The 20,011-nt window shown below is 39.9% G+C and overlaps 2 pseudogenes; both read left to right on the top strand.

The window, feature by feature from the left end:
* LOC101567691 overlaps positions 1-5,879 on the top strand; it is a 33,905-nt pseudogene extending 28,026 nt beyond the window's left edge.
* An 8,644-nt stretch (positions 5,880-14,523) lies between these two features.
* LOC101568095 lies at positions 14,524-19,999 on the top strand (annotated as a pseudogene).
* The last annotated feature ends 12 nt before the right edge of the window (positions 20,000-20,011 follow it).

Below are 20,011 nucleotides of genomic sequence, written 5' to 3' on the forward strand. Positions count from 1 at the left end.
ACACACACACACACACACACACACACCCGTTTTAGGTTTTAGGCCGTTTTATTAGCTGCGGAGGTAAAGACCATGGCCTAGAGCCACAGCCACCTGAGCCACACAGCACTGCGCATGCCCAGCTTTCAAAGCTAAATCCGGGTATTTTGCAAACATTTCTCCCTGCCCCCTTTGTCTCTCACCTCCCCTTGAACAGCAATACATAAAAATAACAGTAAAAAAATAGCTGTACATAAAAATAGCTGTAAAAAAAACTGTAAAATAACTGATTTCTGTACGTGATGGTAACAGCTGGGGGTCATCAGGCATATGAGATCAAATTGCTTCTAACAGAGTACTTTTCCTTTAAAGCTATTATTCACAACTTTTTCTTGTTGTCAGACATACACCATAAAATTTACCACTTTAACCACTTTTAAATATAGGAAGCCGAATGTACATCCCCGTTATTTCGCAACCATCCCTACCATCCACCTTCTCAACTTTTCATCTTGCAAAGCTGAACCCATGAAACAGTAACTTGCCGCTCGCACCCCACCCTGCACCTCCTACCCGGGAATCACCGTTCTGCCTCTTTCTATGAATGTTATTACTGCAGGAGCCTCGGAAGTGAAATTATGTACCATTGGGACTTTTTTCTTTTTAATTGAGAATAAATATGAATGAGACAGTTTCAAAGCTGATTAATAGGCCGTCGGCCCTTTTGTGACCGGCTTATTTCACTTATTAATGTTTTCAAGATCGATCTATGTTTTAGCATGTGTCGGCGTTTCCTCTTCCTTCCCCTCCTCCTTCTCCTCCTTCTCCTTTTCCTCCTTCTTCTCCTCTTCCTCCTGATTCTTCTCCACCTCCTCCTCCTCCTTCTTTTCTTTTTCTTGTTCTCCTCCTCCTCCTCCTCCTCATTCCTCCTTTGTGGTCTATGGGTGCTACTCCAGGCTGGCGTATAACATCGGGCAATCCTGCTGCCTCAGCCTCCCAAACTGGGATTAGAAGGGTATACCTGCATGCTTGGCTTTCTTCTCTTCCCCTCCACCCTCAGAACCGGGGATTGAACTCAGGCCCTTGAGCTTGCCAGGTAAGCACTTATTCTACTGAGCCATCTCCTCCGCCTCTCTTCATTTTGAAAAGCTTAATAAAATTTCTCTGTGTGTGCCTTAAAACAATACTTTTACCCCTTGATCCATCAATGGACACGTGGGTGCTTCGTCTTTTGGGTCTTATGAACAATGCTCCTGTAAAGGGGGTGTTCGAACATCTCTCCAACTCTGTTTTCAGTTCTTTAGGTAACAGTCAGGAGTGGGACTGGATGGAACACAGTAGCTCTATTTTTAATTTTTTCACTCCTTTTTCCAGTTCTGGAAATCGCACCCAAGCCTTCATGCATGCTAGGTAACTATACTAGCATTGAGCTACATCCCCTAATTTTGACTTTTTGAGGAAACTTACTGCATTTTACCTAACATCTGAACCACTATACGTTCCCAACGACGCGTGACAATTCCACTTTCTCCACATCCTTGCCACACCTGTCATTTTCTGTGTTTTGGTTTGTCTCTTTGTTGCTAGTAGCCATCCTAAAGAATGTGGAGACAGATTTTGATTAGTAGTTATTTTTATATGTTGCTTTACCCAGGGGGGGAGACAAGAGGGAGAGAGAGAAAAGATGTTTGCAAAATACCCACACAGGCATGCCCAGTGCTGTGTGGCTTAGATGGCTGTGTCAAGGCCATGGCCTTTATCTTGGTAGCTAATAAAACAGCGGGCACAGGTTGTTTCAGCTTTAATATTGCTTCAGTGTTCACCCCAAATGTCCATCAACTGCATTTATACATAATCTTCTGTAAAAATTAGATATTGAACAATATGTTTTTACTAGAGACTTTGAAATATTATTTTACTTATTTCTTAGTATAAAAGTCACCATGTGGTGCTAGGGATATAGATCAGTGGCACAAGCAACTGCCTGGTGAGCGCAAGGTCCTAAGTTCAATTTGGGTACCCCTCCAAAAAAATCACAATGCAATAAAAGCTTAGCTTTAAAATATGGCCTCTAGAAATAAGAGAGAAGGAGGTAAAATCTTACATCACTCAGAAAAATCAAAGCTATTTGGAGAAGTCTTACTTCCTGCTTCCTCCCATTTCTTTCATTTTCTATAAAACCAGAATAACTCCGTGTTACATTGCCAGATGGTGAAAATGATTTCTCGGTGAAGTCGCCCACACGTGCCTTGGGGAGGTCTAAACACAGCAGCTCGCATTTCTGGACTAAATAAGAACTCCTAGAGGGCCTTCTGCTCTAGAACAGAAGATTGCAAGATGCAAAGCCTTTCATGCTTTTGGAAACGTCAGCTTTCTGGTGGCTTCCATGAGGGAGCTGCTGGCAAACCACACTTAGCTCTCCCTCCAGCCAGAGGGTCCAGCCAGGGCTCCAGGGCAGGTTGAAGGGAGGAATACTTTAAATCCCCATTCGGAGCCCTGCCTTTGGGAGCCTAGTTGGATCCATGGCCCTGGGGGCCTGAGTACCAGGAGTTTATAAAACCCCAGGTTTTAGAATGCACAGTCCTGGCTGAGAAACGTGAAATGATGTATTCTATCAAACCCAGGCACAATTTCATTTGTCATTTTTATCAATTTAATTCCTAGTATGATGAATCTACATTTTCAAAAATGTAATGTAATTACAATTCTAAATCAGGCTTCGCATCAGGCTTCACATCAGGCTTCTAAGTCCTTTTCAGTGACAAGGTGGCCCAATTTTATTATTTTTATTTATGCATTTATATTGAAACGTGGTTTGATATGCTGTCCGTGCTAGTCTAGAGTTCTTGGGCTCAGGGGATCATGCTGCTTCAGTTAGCCCAATGAGTGGGACTACAGATACACACCACTGCCCCAGCAGATAGTCCAGTTTTAAATTAGTGATGGATTTCACAACACCCACAAACAAACTGGGTATTCTGACAAGTAGCAAGTTGTAGATTGTCCAAAGCACAAAATCAGTTGGCACGTGCTGCATGGCCTGTGAGCAGGAGTACCCACATCTGAACTCTGTGACTGAGCTCTGCTTGGCATGGATTGCAGGCCCCTTGGACAGCACCCTTTCCTTCTAGGTAAAAGTCTCTTCCAAGTAAGAAAAGAAAGTTTGGGGCAGGGGAGATGGCTCAGTAGGATAAGCGCTTGACTGGCAAACTCAAGGATCTGAGTTCAATCCCCAGTTCCACAAAAAAAAAAAGAAAAAAGAAAAAAAGAAAAAAGAAAAGAAAGTTGGTAACAAGCTACCTTGTGCTAGGAAGGTATATACCAAAAAAGTCCCGTTGTACGGCATTCCCATGTTTAAGAAACTCACCCATTTGTCCTTTGCCTCAAGAACTCTCCTATTCTCAGCCCTTTTCAAGAGTCAATCACCGGGGCTGGTGAGATGGCTCAGTGGTCTAAAGCACCTACTTAGAACAAGCTAAGCTCAAGCAAAGCACAGAGACCTCGGTTCAATCCCCCAGCACCACATGCTGGCCCGCCCGCCCCCTGGTGGGCTGAGCTGGCCACACAATAAATAAATAAATAAATAAATAAATAAATAAATAAATATTTAAAAAAAAAAAAAAAGAGTCAATCACCTTGAGCTGGGGGTGGTGATGCACACCTGTGACCCCAGCACTTAGGTGCTGAGGCAGGAGGATCTCCTTGAGTCTGAGGCCAGCCTGGGCTACATAATCAAGTTCTAAGCCAGTCTGACTGCATAGTGAGACACTATCTCAAAAAACCAAACAGAAAAACAAAAGAATCAGTCACCTTTCCACTAAGTATGTGTGGGGAAATAGAAATAGTGAATTAAGTCCAGGTTTGTTCTCGGGCCAGGCAGCCACATCGCTGTGACTCTCCTATCTTCAAAGCAGCTACAGAGGATTTATAAGGGGATGACAATGTTCCAATAATAAAGAAAAATTTTTCTTTGCAAAAACAGATGATAGTTATAGCTTCATGCTTTCCTGTTAAGCCTCTGCTCACTTTGTAGCTGATTGCTGCAGAAAATCTTGGAAGCACTAAGCTTTCCTGATTACAGTAATGCTGTGCCAGTGAATAGGAACTCACCCTGATGACAGTGAGAGAATTTAGAGAGGAGCTCTATACTAATCAGGGTGTTAATCCCCTGGTGCTGGCACTGAAAAACATGCCGTTAGAAGGGGGGGGGCACTTTGAGGGCGCAGGCCTCTGGGGGCATGTCTTTGGAAGGCACCCTCCCCCTGGGTGCTCTGCCCCTGTACCCTGCTTCCCTGCCAACCTGCAGCGGGTAGCTGTGCTCCCGCTTCTGCTGTGATGTCCCTGCCAGGGAGCTGGCAACCATAAACTAAACCTGTCAAACCATGAGTCCCATAAACCACCTCCTCCTTTAAGTTGTGTCAGATATTTGGTCTCAGCAATGGGAAAGTTGATTAAGACAACTGCCATTTCAGGCAGAGTGTGACATGGGAAAAGACAAATGACCATTTATTTATTACCCCACCCTTTGATTCTCCAAGGTAACCCCACCTGCGATGTACTTAAGGGTTGTGTTTAACTCGAGAACCACAGGGCTGGGGAGATAGCTTGGTGGCATAGCACCTGCCTGGCTAGCGCAAGGACCTAGGTTCAATTCCCAGTACCACTCGCCACACTAGCCTGTAATCCTAGCACTGAGGAGGTTGAAACAGGAGGATCACTATGAGTCCGAAATCCTGCACCAAATTTTTTTTAAAAGAGACAGAATTATATTGGTGGCCAATGAACTCTATTAGGAAGTCAAATGTCACTATTTTCAAAAACTAAGCCAAAGGGAAAATAAACACTTCTCACAAGATCCACTACTGGCATAACCCATTTCCTAACCTATTTTCTTTATCTCAAGTTTCACCTTCTGAGTTTTCTGTGAAGAAACATCTTTCTCCAATTCTTTGTACTATTGGAAAATCCTTCCCTCCCGCTGAGATAACTTCCTCCCTCAAGCAAGGAGCCCTCAACACCCACAACTTCCACTGGGCTGCACTGTTCCCAGAAGGAAACTGCAGTGTGCATCTACTTAACGGACTTAGAGTCAACTCTGTACCCGTTCTTTAAAAGTAGAGAGGAGGGGCTGGGGAAATGGCTCAGTGGAATAAGTGCTTCCCTCCCTGGTTCTGGAAAATTGAGAGAGAGAGAGAGAGAGAGAGAGAGAGAGAGAGAGAGAGAGAAATAACAAACTGTATAGTGCATGTGGCACTGCCCATTTTCTCTGTCAGGAGCTCTCTATCTAAAGTGAAAATGAAGGTGGGCCAAATAGCTCAGTGGATTAAAGCGCCTGCAAGCAGACAGTGGCCAGGGATTTGATCCCTCAGCCTGCTGTGCCTGCCCCTGCTCCTGGGGTGTGCTGAGAGGCGATTGAGACTGGGTGTGGTGGCATGCTCCTGTAATCCCAGCTCTTGGGAGGCTATAAACAGGAGGATCACTAGAGTCTGATCTAGTAGTGAGACCCTGAACACCCTGTAGTCCCTTCCCTAAAATACAAAAAAAAAAAGAAAGAAAGAAAAAAAAAAGAAAAAAAAAGAAAGAAAGAAAAAGAAAAAGAAAAGAAAGGGAAAATGAAAAGGGAGATCTGAGTCTACCTGCCAAGCATTTCCCCAAGCTGCTCATCTTTCTGTGCTAAGGCTGATATACTATTAAGTACACGCATTTTTCATGTAACATGGTCCCTGAACATGCCAACCAGGTTTCTGAGCATTCTGTTGAGGAACAATGGCATCTTCCATAAGAAGAGAAGACACAGAGCTTATTGGGTGATAGCACATTCATCTGCGTGTTCTAAAGGATTTTCAAGAGTAATCCTGATTGTGTACAATTTTTTCCTCAGAAATTCTGACATGAGATAAAGGATTGGCAAAGATTTTTTCTGCAAAAGGCAAGAAAAGAATTATCTTAGGCTTGGTAGGTTCTGTTGCAATTACTCAGCTCTGCCATAGTAGCGTGATAATAACTATAGGCAATGTGTAAGCAAATGGGCATGGCTGTTTACCAATAAAACTTTTTGAAAAAACAAATGATGGGTCAGATTTAGCCCTAGGTTTCCAAACTGTGATGCTATAAATATGGATGTGTATGTATTGCTGTGCTGTTTTTAGTTCTTCTGGGAGAATACCCAGAAAGACAATAGCTGGGTTAATGGGCTTTCTAATCCTAGCTTTTTGAGGAATCTCCACACTGACATCCACAGTGACTGTACCAGCCTATACTCACACCAACAGTGGAGAAGGGTTCCTTTTTCCCCTGAGTCCCTACAGCATTGGTTATTGGTTGATTTCTTAATGATAGTCATTCTTTCTGGAGTAAGATTGAATCTCAGAGATGTTTTTAATTTTCATCTTTCAAATGACCAATGATGTTGAACATTTTTTCATATACTAATTTGCCATTTTGTCATCTGAGAAATGTGTACTCATCTCAGATGCCCATTGTAGGATTAGGTCTTTGAATCCAAGGGGCCTGATTTTTTTCTATTCTTTATATATTCTAGATAGAAGTCCTTTGTCTGAGGGACAGTTGGCTAAAACTTTTCCTCACTCTATGGGCTTTCTTTTCACTTGGTAGTTTCTCTTGATGTGCATAAACTTCTCAATAAACTAAGATCTCAGTTGTTTGGTTTTTTTTTTAAGATCTCAGTTGTTGATTGAAGTATTTCTTGTGCAGTTTGATTTTTGTTCAAGTATTTACTGCCTACTCCGATGTCTTCAAGATTTCTACCAACTTTCTCTTCCAATAGGTTTAGTATTTCTGTATTAATATTTAGAACTTTGATCTATTTTTACTTTAGTGTAGTACATGGTGATAGACTTTGGTCTAGTTTTAGTCTTGTGTGTGGAAAGCCAGTTTTTCCAGAACCACTTATTTTACTTTTATTTGCTTGTTTGTTTGAGATAGAGTCTCACTATCCAGTTAAAACAGACCTTCAACTCACGTAGCCAAAGCTGGCCTCAAACTCACAGTGATCCTCCTGCCTCAGCCTCTGATTTGCTAGGATTACAGGCATGTGCCACCATGCCCAACTCCATAGCATTTGTTAAAGAGGTTATCTTTCTTCCAGTGAATATGTTTAGCCCTTTTGTCAAAGATAAGGTGATTGGGTGCATTTGTAGTTGTTTCTATGTGTTGTAATATGTTCTATTGATCTTCAGGTCTGGGTATTTATTTATTCATTTATTGCCAGTATCATGATTTTATCACAGCAGCTTTGTAGTATAATTTCAGGTCAAGGATTATGATGCTTCCTGTCTTGTCTTTGTTGCCCAGAACTGCCTTTGCTGTTTTAGGTCTCTTCTGTTTCCAAATGAATTTTAGGAATGTGCTCTCTAGATTTGTGAGGTATGCTAATGGTATGTTGATCAGATTTGCATTAAATCTGTATAACAGTTTTGAGAGCATGGCCATTTTCACAATGTTTGTTTTTCCTATGCATGAGCAAGGTATATTTTTTCATTTTCTTTTTTCTTTCTTTTTTTTTTTTTCAAAGCCGGCAATTGAACTCAGGCCCTTGTGCTTACCAGGCAAGAACTTATTCAACTGAGCTATCTCCCCAGCCCAAATTTTTTCATTTTCTGATATCTTCTTTGATCTCTTTTTTCAGAGTGTTATAATTTTCAATATAGAGATCTTTTATTTCCTTTGTGATTCCTAAGTATTTCATTTTTAAAATGCTATTGTGAAGGGTATGGTTTCTCTAATTTCTCTCTCAGTGAGTTGTTGTTTGTGAACAGGAATGTTAATAATTTTTGAGTGTTGACTTGTATCCAGATATGTTAATGACTGGTTATTAATTCTAGAAGTCTTTTGGTGGAGTTTTTGGGGTCTTCTGTGTGAAGTATCATGTCATCTGTGAATAATGATAGTTTAACTTCTTCCTTTCCTATCTTTATTCTTTTTATCTCTCTTGTCTAATTGTTTTAGTTAACGTTTCCAGAACTATGTTGAATAGGAGTGGTAACAGTAGACATCCTTGTCTTGTTTCTGATTTTAAAGTGAAGGCTTTCAGTTTTTGTCCATTTAGTATGATGTTGGCTGTTGGTTTGTCATAGATGGCTTTTATCAAATTGAGGTAAAGACTATTCTAATTATTTGTAGAGTGTTGATCATGAATGAGTATTGGGCTTTAGCAAAAGCTTTTTCTGTGTCTATTGAGATGATCATGTGATTTTTGTCTTTGGTTCTGTTGATAGGTGTATTACGTTTACTGATTTGCTAAGTTGAACCATTTTTGCATTCCTGGGATGAATCCCACTTAGTCATGGTGTATACTCTTCTTGATTTGATGCATTTTGTTTAGTAGTATTGTATTGAGGATTTTTGCATCTATGTTCATTAGGGAGATTGGATTGTAGTTCTCTTTTTTGGTAGGGTTTTTCTCTGGTTTGGGGTTTTTGTTTTTTTTTTGTTTTTGGTTTTTTTGAAGGGGAATTTCTTTTGGTATTTTGATATCATACGTGAATAAGGAAGATTCTTATCTCTAGGGAAAATATAACTCATTATACATAGTTCTCTTCCTACAGGGTTTCACAAAAAGCATCACATAAAAAGAATACCCTAATTCTCTTGAAACAGTTCTTCCTAAGAAAACACTATTTTTCTCACTCTTTTACCTGTTTGGAATTATGCAAAAAAAAAAAAAAAAGAAAAAGAAAAAATCTATTCAGAATAGAGGATGGAGAAGCAAACCTGGACACATTCATTTGATCTTTGACAAAGAGACCAAAATCATGCTGGAGGAGAGATAGCCTCTTGTTTAGGTTATTCACGCTGCTGGGAAAACTGGTTATCCATGTTAGAATACTGAATGCAGACCCATTTCTCTTACTGTGCACTAAAATAAAATCATTTTGGATCAAAGACTTAGATATTAAAACAGAAGCACTGAAACTGTAGGAATATAAAATAAGTAAAAGTCTTGAAGACATAAAGACAAGAAAATCAACAAAAATCAATAAATGAAATTATATCAAATTATATTAAAGTAAAAATATATCATATCAAATTTTTGATAAAGGAGACAACAAACAGGGTAAAGAAAAAAGGCTTGCAAGCTACTTCTCAAATAGAGGACTAATTATATGAAGAATTTTTAAAAACCAATCAAGATAAGGACAACTGAAGTGAATATGCATTTCTCAGAAGAACTACAAATGGCCACTAAATACATGAAAATATATGTATCTCTGGCCATTAGAGAAGTATAAGTTGAAACAACACTGAATATCTTTCTCCAGAAAGAATGGCTATTATCAAGAAATCAAGTAATTAAAAATGGCGTTGAGAATGTAGGGAAAATGGGATATTCTGCACTCTTGGTAGGGTGTAAACTAGTTCAACCACTGTAGACATCAGTATGGAGAATCGTCCAAAAACTAAAAATTCCATTTGACACAGCTATGCCTCTTGTAGGTATCTCCCTGAAAGAATTAAAGGCATCACGTTCCAGTGATATGTACATATCCTTGTATCACAGTAGCAGCAAAACTCATACTAGGCAAACTTTGGAAGCAGCCTAAATATTCATCAAGAGATAAATGAATGAAGAATATGTGGTGTTTATACACAATGTAGTACACCTCTATCAGAAAGGGTAAATTTGTGTGGGGGGGGGTTGTTTGCTTGTTCGGGGTTTTTTGGTACTGGGGATCAAACTCAGGACCTTGCACTTGCCAGGCTGGTTCTTGTGCCACTGAGCTATCTCCCTGGCCCCAACTTGTTTGATTTGTATGAAAATGGATGCACTTTGAGACCATAATAGTCAGTGAAATAAATCAGACACACAACTTAAATATCTCTTATATGAGAAATGCACAGTATAAATAATATAAAAAGCAAAAATAAAAGAGGAAGAAAAAGAGATGGGCAGGGACAGGAGGGAGAGGATGGGATGGGAAAGGAAAAATGATTAAGATGTTTTATATAGGGCCGGGGTTGTGGCTCAGTGACAGAGCTCTTGCCCTGCATGCATAAGGCCCTGGGTTCAATCCCCCGGATCACCAAAGGGAAAAAAGTCTCATATATATGCATCAATTTCCCACAATAAATAAAAATCATTATGTCTGCAGCATGTATCAATTAAAATAAAAATCTTTTCAAATTCCAACTAGCTGGTCTCAGACATGACTATATGACTAGCTTTGACCAATTAAATGTGAGTAGCAATATATATCATCTCCAAGCAGAAGCTTCATAAACTGGCTTGAACTTTTTTCCTATCTCTCTTTCCCCTCTCTTTCCAGCACAAACTTAGAGACTGTCACATTAGATTGTGTTCTAACCTTAAGATTATATACAGAAGGTGATGTAGAGCAGATTCTTGATAGCTAAGCAAACTGTTTAAGAATGAAACCTTGAGATTTGGGGAGTTGTTTGTTACCGGAGCACATACCTAATCTATCCTAACTGACACAGATTTATTTACATAAAAATGTATGTCATCCTTCATATTTTTTGAAACACCTACAGAGTATTATTCTATGGTTCAACCATATTTAGTGTAATTATCTGTATCCCCACTTGGAAATCCAAAGTAATGGTATCATTTTTAAATATACTTTACAAATGTTTTACTACCTGAACTTTTTTTTTTAAATTTTTTTCCTGTATTTTAGGGAAGTGTCTGTTCAGGGTCTCACTACTAGATCGGACCTATAGTGATCCACCTGTTTACAGCCTCCCAAGAGCTGGGATTACAGGCATATGCCACCACACTCAGTCTCAATGGCTGTGTCAGTGCGCCCGGGGGACAGGGCTGGCACGGCAAGCCTGGGAAGCACAGGGATCGAATCCCTGGCCCCTGTGCCTGCTTGCAGGCACTTTAATCCACTGAGCTATTTGGCCAGCACTTGAACTTCTTGATTACAAATAGTTAGTCATTTGCTTCTCCTGGATGCTCTAGATGCATAGCCTACCTTCTGTAATACCAGATTTTTTATTTTATGGAAAAAAACAATTTCATAACAAAATCATAGAAGAATAACAAGTTAATACACTGCATATTGTTTTCTTCAGAGTACAAGACATGGATACAAAAATTCTCCAAATAATGCTAGCACAAACCTTTTTTTGTTTGTTTTTTTTTTCACACAGAGTTTCATCGTGTAGTTCAGGCTTACGTTAGCTCATTTTGTAGCCCAGACTTGTCTTGAACTTCGAACTACCCTCCTGCCTCAGCCTTCCGGTGCTGGGATTGCAGACGTGTGCCACTATGCCTAGCTCTCAGACCTTTCTTTTCAGTGAACTAAAAGAAATGAGAAGCATAACTATCTTGCATTTCTTTTTTCCTTTTCTCTTTCTTCCTTTCCCCTATCCTAGTTTCTTTTACCTTTTGAGCAACTTCTTCCCATTTTGCAATATCTATTGTACATTTTCATTCTTATTAACTCAGTTCCTCACTCCAGGGATACAATGCAATGTTTACACACGTGACTCTGATTTATTTCTTTTATGATTATAGTTTCAAGTTGCATCCATTTACCTCTGATTATCCTTCTTTATGACTGAGTAGTACTCCATTGTATAAAAAGATCACAATTTCTTTTATCCATTCCTCAGTTGATGGGCATTTGAGTTGTTTCTAATTACAAATTGTGCTATAAATATGGATGCATTTATGCACTGTGGTAATTTTAATTCTTCTAGGAAGGATGCTTTTAATTCTTCTAGGAAGATACCCAAAAGGGAAATAGCTGGGTCAAATAAAACCTCTAATCCTAGGTTTTTCAGGAATCTCCCCAGTGATTTCCACACTGGTTACAAGCTTGAGGTCCTGAGTTTGATTTCCAGTTCAAAAAAAGAAAAAAATCTGTCAGAAAACGGCAAAAGATGACAGACTAATCAAAGTCAAATACAAAGGAAAAGGAGAAGAGATTAAAATTAATAAACTGGGCATGATGGCACATGCCAGTAATCCTAGCACTCAAGAGGCTGAGGCAGGAGGATAGTGGTGAGTTTGAGGCCGTACAGTGAGACTCTATCTCAGAAAAAACAAGATAAATTTTTAAAAAATGAAGACTGGAGGTAAAAATATAGAAGGCAAATAACAAAATCTAATCCAGAGAAACTGAGGTCTCTGGCAAAGAGTGTAGAAATAATTTGCAAAGATAAAATGTGGCAGATTGGGGGCCGGGAAAATAGCTCAGTAGAATAAGTGCTTGCTTGGCAAGTGCAAGGTCCTGAGTTCAATCCCCAGGAAAAATGAGGCAGACTGCTGTGTCCCCCACATCTGCTTCCCTTTCACCCTAAGAGCATTTTATCTGAGCACCAGGTTAGGGAGTGAGGCCCTATTTCCCAGCCATCTTTCTAACTAGGTGTGGCTGCATGACTAAGCTGGAGGCCTTGAATGTGGGCAGGAAGGACTGCAGGTAGCTCCAAAAGTTTTCCTTAAAAGGACTTGACCTGTGTCTTCTCAGACCTTTCCCACTTCACAGTGGCAGATAAGGCGGCCAGGTACAGCAAAGAAAAATAAAGAGGGCCCAGTTCAAATTGAATTTCAGAGATGGGAAGAAAAGATTCAAATGGGAAGGAGAACTAGGGAGGGGGAGGGGAGAGGAAGAAAAAAAATGATGAGAAAAGAAAGAAAAATATAAAAACACAACTTTTGTAAATAAGGAGGGAAAGAGGGGTTGAAGGGGGGAATGGAAAAAAAAGAATTAAAGTATATCATGTACCGGTATAATTCCCTGTAATGAATGTGACCCTCATGTCTATTAAAATGTGCTAACAAACTTAACTTTAAAAATTGAATTGCAGAGAAACAACAAATTAATTTGTAGTATGTCTCTCAACAACTAAGTTTTTGTATAAGTCTCATGCAATAATTGAGACATATGAAAAACTTGTTTCTCTAAAACTCAGTTTGAACTGGAAGTCCTAGATCAGGGAACCCCGTAGCAAGAATACCTAGCGGCGTGCTGTGGCACACCTGTGATCCCAGCGCTTGGAAGGCTGAGGCAAGCGGATCGGTATGTGTCTGAAGTCAACTTGGGCTACGTAGTGAGGCCAAGGCCAGCAACATGCTGTCTCACAAAACAAACAAAAGATAAAAATAAAAAATAAAATAAAAATCTTCCTTTCACCCAGAAATAAAACTAGGGAAGAAGACAGAACAATTATAGCAGGACTAAACGGCCCACCTTTGGACAATTATCTGAAAAAGACAAAGCATTCTGTGTAGCCATTTCTTTTTGTTTGTTTGAGGTTGGGTTTTCACAGATTTTTGTTTTGTTCTCCTTAAGTCAGAGTCTTACTTTATCTGGGGCTGGCCTTGAATTCTCAGCCCTTTGTTGGTATTACAGGCGCTCATCACCACGCCCGCCTACCCGCTTCTTTGTATAAGTGCTGTGATACTTGAAAGGTATCTGCTTCAGGAATTTAGCCTTTGTCCAAAGATTGGGTGAAAACTTTCTTGTAGTTCCAAGGACTAAAAGGCTTTACCATGTTAAAAGAGAGTAACTGCTTAGCGGAAGTGATTGAGCTTGGGACCTAAGGAAAGAGATCCTACGACCACATCAGAATGAACCACCTAAAACAGAGATTGGAAAACTCACACACAGAGACCAAATCTTGTATGTCACTTATTTTTGTAAATAATTTTTATTTACATTCACATGATGTCATTGTGTTAGCACTATAGTGGGAAAGTTGTATAGTTGTAATACACAAGGTATAGCAGTGAAAGCCTGACACGCAGTACATTCCATCTGACCTCCAGACAGGAAGACATTGCTGACCTCAGACTTCTTCATGGAATTAATTGATAAGAAAAGAGTTTTGAAGGAAGAAAGAGACATAAAAGATCAAAACCTGGTTGCTTTTTTTTTTTTTTTTTTTTTTTGAAAAAGGGTCTCTCTATCACGTTCAGGATGGACTCAAACTCAATGCGGAGCCCAGTTGGGCCTTAAACTCTCAGTGATCCTCCTGATTCTGCCTTCCAGGTTCTGGGATTATAAGTGTATGCCACAATGTTTTGCCATTTGTTATGGTTTGGGGTTTTGCAAAGAGAAAAATACAATACAGCCCACATATTTTATAAGATTATTTTATAATGAATGACACAAAGAATCATATACCAAGAGTGCAGGAAATCTGTCTACATACCAAGGACCAAAGAATTCATCTGAGCGCCTGGATCCCACAATAGTGTCCTGCTTGAGTCCAGCTGAAGACCTAGAGCTCATGACAATGTCTCATGCAGGCCTGCTTCACAGATCTGCACTGGGAGGGCCCAAAGGTCAGCAGTGGAAGCTAGAAAGTCTATGCCAGCGGGATTAAGATCTATGTTAGCAGACTGAGGGATCGACACTAGAGCCAGAAACCAACACTCAAGGTAAGCACCAGAACTGCCTTGAAAAATACCACAGCCATCCTCAGGAACAATGAGGTCCTGAGTTCCTCCAGCAATGAGGAAAGCTGAGTTCCCTTCAGGAAAGCCCATGTGACAAGCTTCTCCAGGCGATGGAGCTGTATACCCATCTTCCCCTCTGGAGCCAACGATCAATGTGCAAGGTGAGGACCGGAGCCCTCCTAAAGTGAATCATAGCCATTCTCAGCCAGGACGAGGTCCCCAGCTCCTCCTCCAACAAGAACAACCAAGTTCATCAGGAAAGCCAGCATGAAAATGTTCCCTAGCACAGTAGCCCAAGAGAACCAGTGACTCCCTCACAGCTTCTGACAGTTTCTCCAGTTCTGCCTCTTAAGCTGCTGGCAACAACCCCCAGGTGGGCCTCCCACACCCAGTACCATAATAGTTCAGTTCAGCTGGGTGTAACAAGATGACCACCAGTTGGGAATCCACCACACCATTCTTATTTAAAAGCAGCTGAAAAATATTTCCAAATACTCAACAATTCAAGAACATTTAAGTGTTCCAAATATTACTTTTCTCCCAAACAATTATATATGAAAGTATAATCTACTGATGTTATTCAAAATAAATAGGGCTGGGGAGATAGCTCAGCAGTCTAAGCACCAGCCTGGCAAGTGTAAGGACCAGGGTTTGATCTCCAGTACTGCATGCCGTGCTAGCCCTGGCATCCTGGGCATCACTTGCTGGCCACCGAAACTGGGCGTGGTAGTACACACCTGTAATCCCAGCACTAGGGATGCCAAGATAGGAGAATCACTATGAGTCCAAGCTGTGTAGCAAGACCCTGTGTCAAATAAATAAATAGACTAGTAATGAAATTGAAACAATTGTGGTTATTATTGTTATAGTACAGAATGTAAATGTTACAAATCTTGAGAGAAAAGCACCATCGGGGGAGATAATAACACTGTAATAAGCTACAACAAAAGTGAGAATACAAATTGGAAGGGGAAAAGAAGAGAGATAAGGAAAGTGTGTTAACTGCTCTCATCACTGGATTATGGAAATAATATTCGTGTGTGATTTAAGTTGCCTTATGTGATGGTTGACTAAATAATTAGAAATGAAGTGAAAAGACACACCACAGTCTATCAGAAGATATTTGCAACTAATAAAACCCCCAGAAGGTTTAGATCCAGATTTAAAAAGAACCCTCTAGAGAAGATAAATAGGCAATCCACAAAAGAAAAAAATATTTCTACACTATACAGAATGCAGTGCTTAGTGTTACTGGAACTATAACAGTACAAATTGAGGTCAGGAGGCCTCTTACAAACCATCAGGCCAGCAAAAATAAATCTGATAGCATCAAGGGTTGAAGTGCTGGTGAAAACAGAAGCTCCCACACACTTTAGGGATATGAAGCTAGTACCATTTACACATTGCCAGAGGGCAACTGTGTAAAACCAGGGACTGGTACCTATTAGCTCAAACCCCAAGTTCTAGACTATCTGCAACATGTGAAATGAGTGTTCTCTCCAACTCAACATCCATTAGGGGGTCTGAAATTTAAAGTGCCCTCATTTGGGACATTAGATGACATTTCTATTTATCTAGTTGCTCAAAACCCAAAGTCTTGGGGTAGCCCTGACTCTCAGACCGCGTCACCACATCAGTCAACTCTGTTGGCTCTAACATCAAATTATATATGTTGAGGACTAGTCACCTCCACAGATGTCATCTAAAGCCAACCCAAGTCATCTGTTACCTGGATTAAAATGACAGCCTTCTCTTAGTCCGCTGGCTTCTGCCCTTGCTGCACTTGTGCCGACTGTGCCACACAGGAAGCAAGGAAATTCTGTCAGGATTCTAGTCAGGTCATGCCACTTCTTTGCTTACAATCCTGTAATGGCTTTTGATTTTACTCAGTTAAAATCCAAGTTAACATATTCATATTGGTTTATGTCTGGGGTACACCATCTGCTGCTTTAGCCCTCAAATACCCCCAAGCTTGCTCCCCACTTCCACACACACACACACCTGCAGCTCACCCACTATTGTTCCCCCATCTAGAAAGCTTCCCCAGATCCCCACCTGGGTCATTTTCACTGCACCAGGCTATCACTTAAACCTCACATTATCAAACAGATCTTCCTGAACCACCTTGGTTAAAATGAAACAGTCTACACCCTTAGCACTCCCCACCCAACTGTTCTCTCTCTACCTGTATTAGCTTCTGGCAGCTATAATAAATACTTAAAATAGCCAGTTTACATGGAGCAAATGCTTTCTTCTGGCTCATGGTTTTAGCAGTTTCCATCCATGGTCCCTGGGTTCTGCTGCTTTGGTCCTGTGAGCACAGTGCATCCTGATGGGGAGCACGTGGTAGAGGTGACTCCTTGTGGTGGCCTGCAAGGGAAAGAGAGGAAGGGGTAAGTGTCTTAGGACTCTCTTTCAGGCTAGATCCTAACTCCCACCACTTGGTGTCACCTCCCAAGTTCCACCTCCTCCCAGCAGTGCCATAGCCTGACAGCCAAGCCTTTAGAATTTGTAACTTAAGGGAATTTTTAAGATCCAAACCATGACACCCCCCCAATCCCATACTGTAATTTTCAAAGCACTTACTGCTGCTTGGTGTTTTTTTTTTTTTATGAGCAGAATATATTTATTGAGAGAAAGAAAGCTCCTGTCCCGAGAGAGGGACAGGAGGGGGGGCCCGAGCGGGTAGTTCCCAGTTTGTTTTTTTATTGCCTGTTTTCTCAGCCTATAATATAAACTTCAGAAAAACAGGAAATAAATCTCTGTCATTTATTGTTGTATCCCCAGTGCCTGGAACAGAGCCTAACATATGCTAGACACCTAATAAAGCATGTGTTGAAAAATGAATGAATAACCGCTTTGAAAAAAAAAATAATAACCGCTTTGGAAAACACATCTTTAAATATAATGACCAAAAAAGTTGAAGATTTCTATATCTACCTATTAAAATATTCTATGCCTGAGTGTCCATCCAGAAAAAAATGATACCCCCTGTCCACTAGCCAAAGTGTATGAAGTACCTCCTTCTAGGAAAGTAGAAATAACCTATACCTCCACATATAAGTGGTTATAATCACCCCATTTACCCAATGGGAGTTTAGTTGGCTGTTGACATGAATAAATATATCACATATAACAAAAGAATGATGCTGAGTGAAAAAGCAAATGTCAGTCAGCAACTTGATAATGCATATAGAAATATATGTATCCATATTTTATATGTAACATATTTTATGAATACTATGTGGGCATTAAAAGTATAAAAATCATGAAATGATACAGGTCAATCAATTTCAGGAGAAAAGAAGGAAGAAAAATAGGGTGAGATTATAGCTATACTATTTTAGCTATTTAAAATTAAATCTCAGAAGTTATAAATCATATATGTATTTTGTAATTTGTATATATTTTATTCATAACATGCTATATGCTATAATCTCTTTATTTCCATAACACATATTTAAATCAAGAAGTAGTAATAATATTTTCTTTGGGTCATGGAATTGACTGAGAAGAGAAGGGAAGCAGGACAATGACAATCATTTGGAGGTTTATTTATTTATGAGAAAACATTACTTTTTTTTTTTGGTCTTTTTTTGAGACAGGGTATCACTACACAGTTCAGGCTGTATCAGTCCCACTCCGGGATTGTGCTGAGAGGGCAACTGTGACTGGGTGTGGGGACACACCTATAATCCCAGCACTTGGGAGGCTGAAAACAGGAGGATCACTACTAGTCTGATCTGTGTAGACACTGTGGACCCTATACTAAATAAAAAAAAAAAAAGAAAGCATTACTTTTATTTTAAAATGACAAGTTTAAAATGCTTTTCTTCAAGCTTTGTTTTGCCAGGTAAGGCAGATAGAGAAACAAAAATACCGAAGACAGATATAATTAACAAGTTTGAAATAATAATCTAGTCAAGTCTACCTCTTAAAATAAAACTACCTACCCACTACTATTATGGACTACTGGACTATGTTGGAATATTTTGCTGAATTCACACACCAGAATATTTAAATGACAATGGAATACGCTTCTCTGACAAAACTAAACAAAAAAAGGGGATACAAATGAAGGACCATTTTGTATCTGTATATTAAAAATAGTTAGGATAGATATACAGCTACTTTCTCTTAATTCAATGAGTAGAAAGATTTGTACTAATAGCGTTTGTAGACAGGATATCATGTCTGTATCTTGAACTATGAATAACCATTAAGAAGACAACAATATGCAATGTATTAATTATTGAAACTGTCCTACTAATCAGTTTTGAAACTGTCTCATTGCTATTTGTTTCTCAATAAAGTTATTTAAAAAAAAATAAAACTACCTTCTATCCAGGCTTCCATGAAAGATTTTTAAGAAATTTTTAAGATAACTTATCAAGCCATGTAAAAGAGATCATTACATTCTAAAAGCAGAAATTGTATACATATTTTACCATGTAGAACAAGAAATAGTTGATAAAAGTAGAAGCAAAACCTCTAAAACCTTTAACATGTTCATATCTTCTTCTAAACAAGTCCTACATTATATAGGTGATTAAGACAAAAATGGCAGAAATTTAACAAAGGAAAGATACCGAGAACGTGGGTAGTGCCAGTGGTGGCCTCCAAGTGCAGCCGCTCCTGGGTCCCCCACCCGTCGCCTCTTTCTTGCTCATCTCATGTGCATCGTAGGCTGCACCAGCACTGGACTCCAACCTAGTGGTCTGTGAGGATCCCCCCAGAAGCTGGTCCATAGCCTTAGGCCTGCAGCTAAATGCACAGCAAGAAGGTTGGCTTTCTCACATTCAGGCTACAAAAAGACTTGCTGGCGCCACCATTGCACCCATGCAAGATGTGTACACCGTGGGTCCTGTGCTGCCTGTTCTTACAAACCAGTCGCCCCATCTATTACCCAGAGAATTCTCATTCTTGGGTCTGCCCATCAGGTGCCCCTCTCTCCATTTACACTTTCCAGCATGATATAGGTAAGACACATTTTTCTGACCTTCATAGTGAGCAAAAGATTTACAGAAAGCTGTGGAAGATAGGAATGTGTGAATGTGCCTCTACACACAGATAGTGATGAACACAGTATTGAAGAGCATTTGCCTTGTTCAGCTAGAGCCATGGAGCACTGTGAGAATGAGTTCACCATTATTCCCGTGGGAGTTCAGAGTGAGTCAAAAGAATAGGAATTCAGAAAACTCTTCAGTAAATAGCTCAGCAATCTGTGATTATTTTTAATTTCTGCCCCTGGGATCAAAATTTCCATTATGGTTACTATGATGAATCCCAGAGGGAGATGTATAGATCCATTGAATGTGTAGATAAAATGGATCTGAGTCTTACAGAATAATTCAATCCTATATCCTTTAGCAATTACTTGAAGCAATTCCATAATGTTCTATGTGGAAGACATCCCATTGAGGTCTTGTTAGGTCGTAGCACTTAACAAGAATGAATATGGGTTTTGAATTATGCCAGTCAAGCCAGTGTAGAACCTGGCAAGACAGCTCACTGAATCAGGCATCTGGAATCCTCAGGGTCCACCGAAGCCGGGAATCCCTAGGGATGCCACTCACACACACTCATGCTCTGTCCATGGTTCCAGCCGAGCCTTTATTAAGATGTTGATTTTGGTTTGGT

The sequence above is a fragment of the Octodon degus genome, unplaced genomic scaffold (genome assembly GCF_000260255.1).
Source record: "Octodon degus isolate 3935 unplaced genomic scaffold, OctDeg1.0 scaffold00145, whole genome shotgun sequence".
Lineage (NCBI taxonomy): Eukaryota > Metazoa > Chordata > Mammalia > Rodentia > Octodontidae > Octodon > Octodon degus.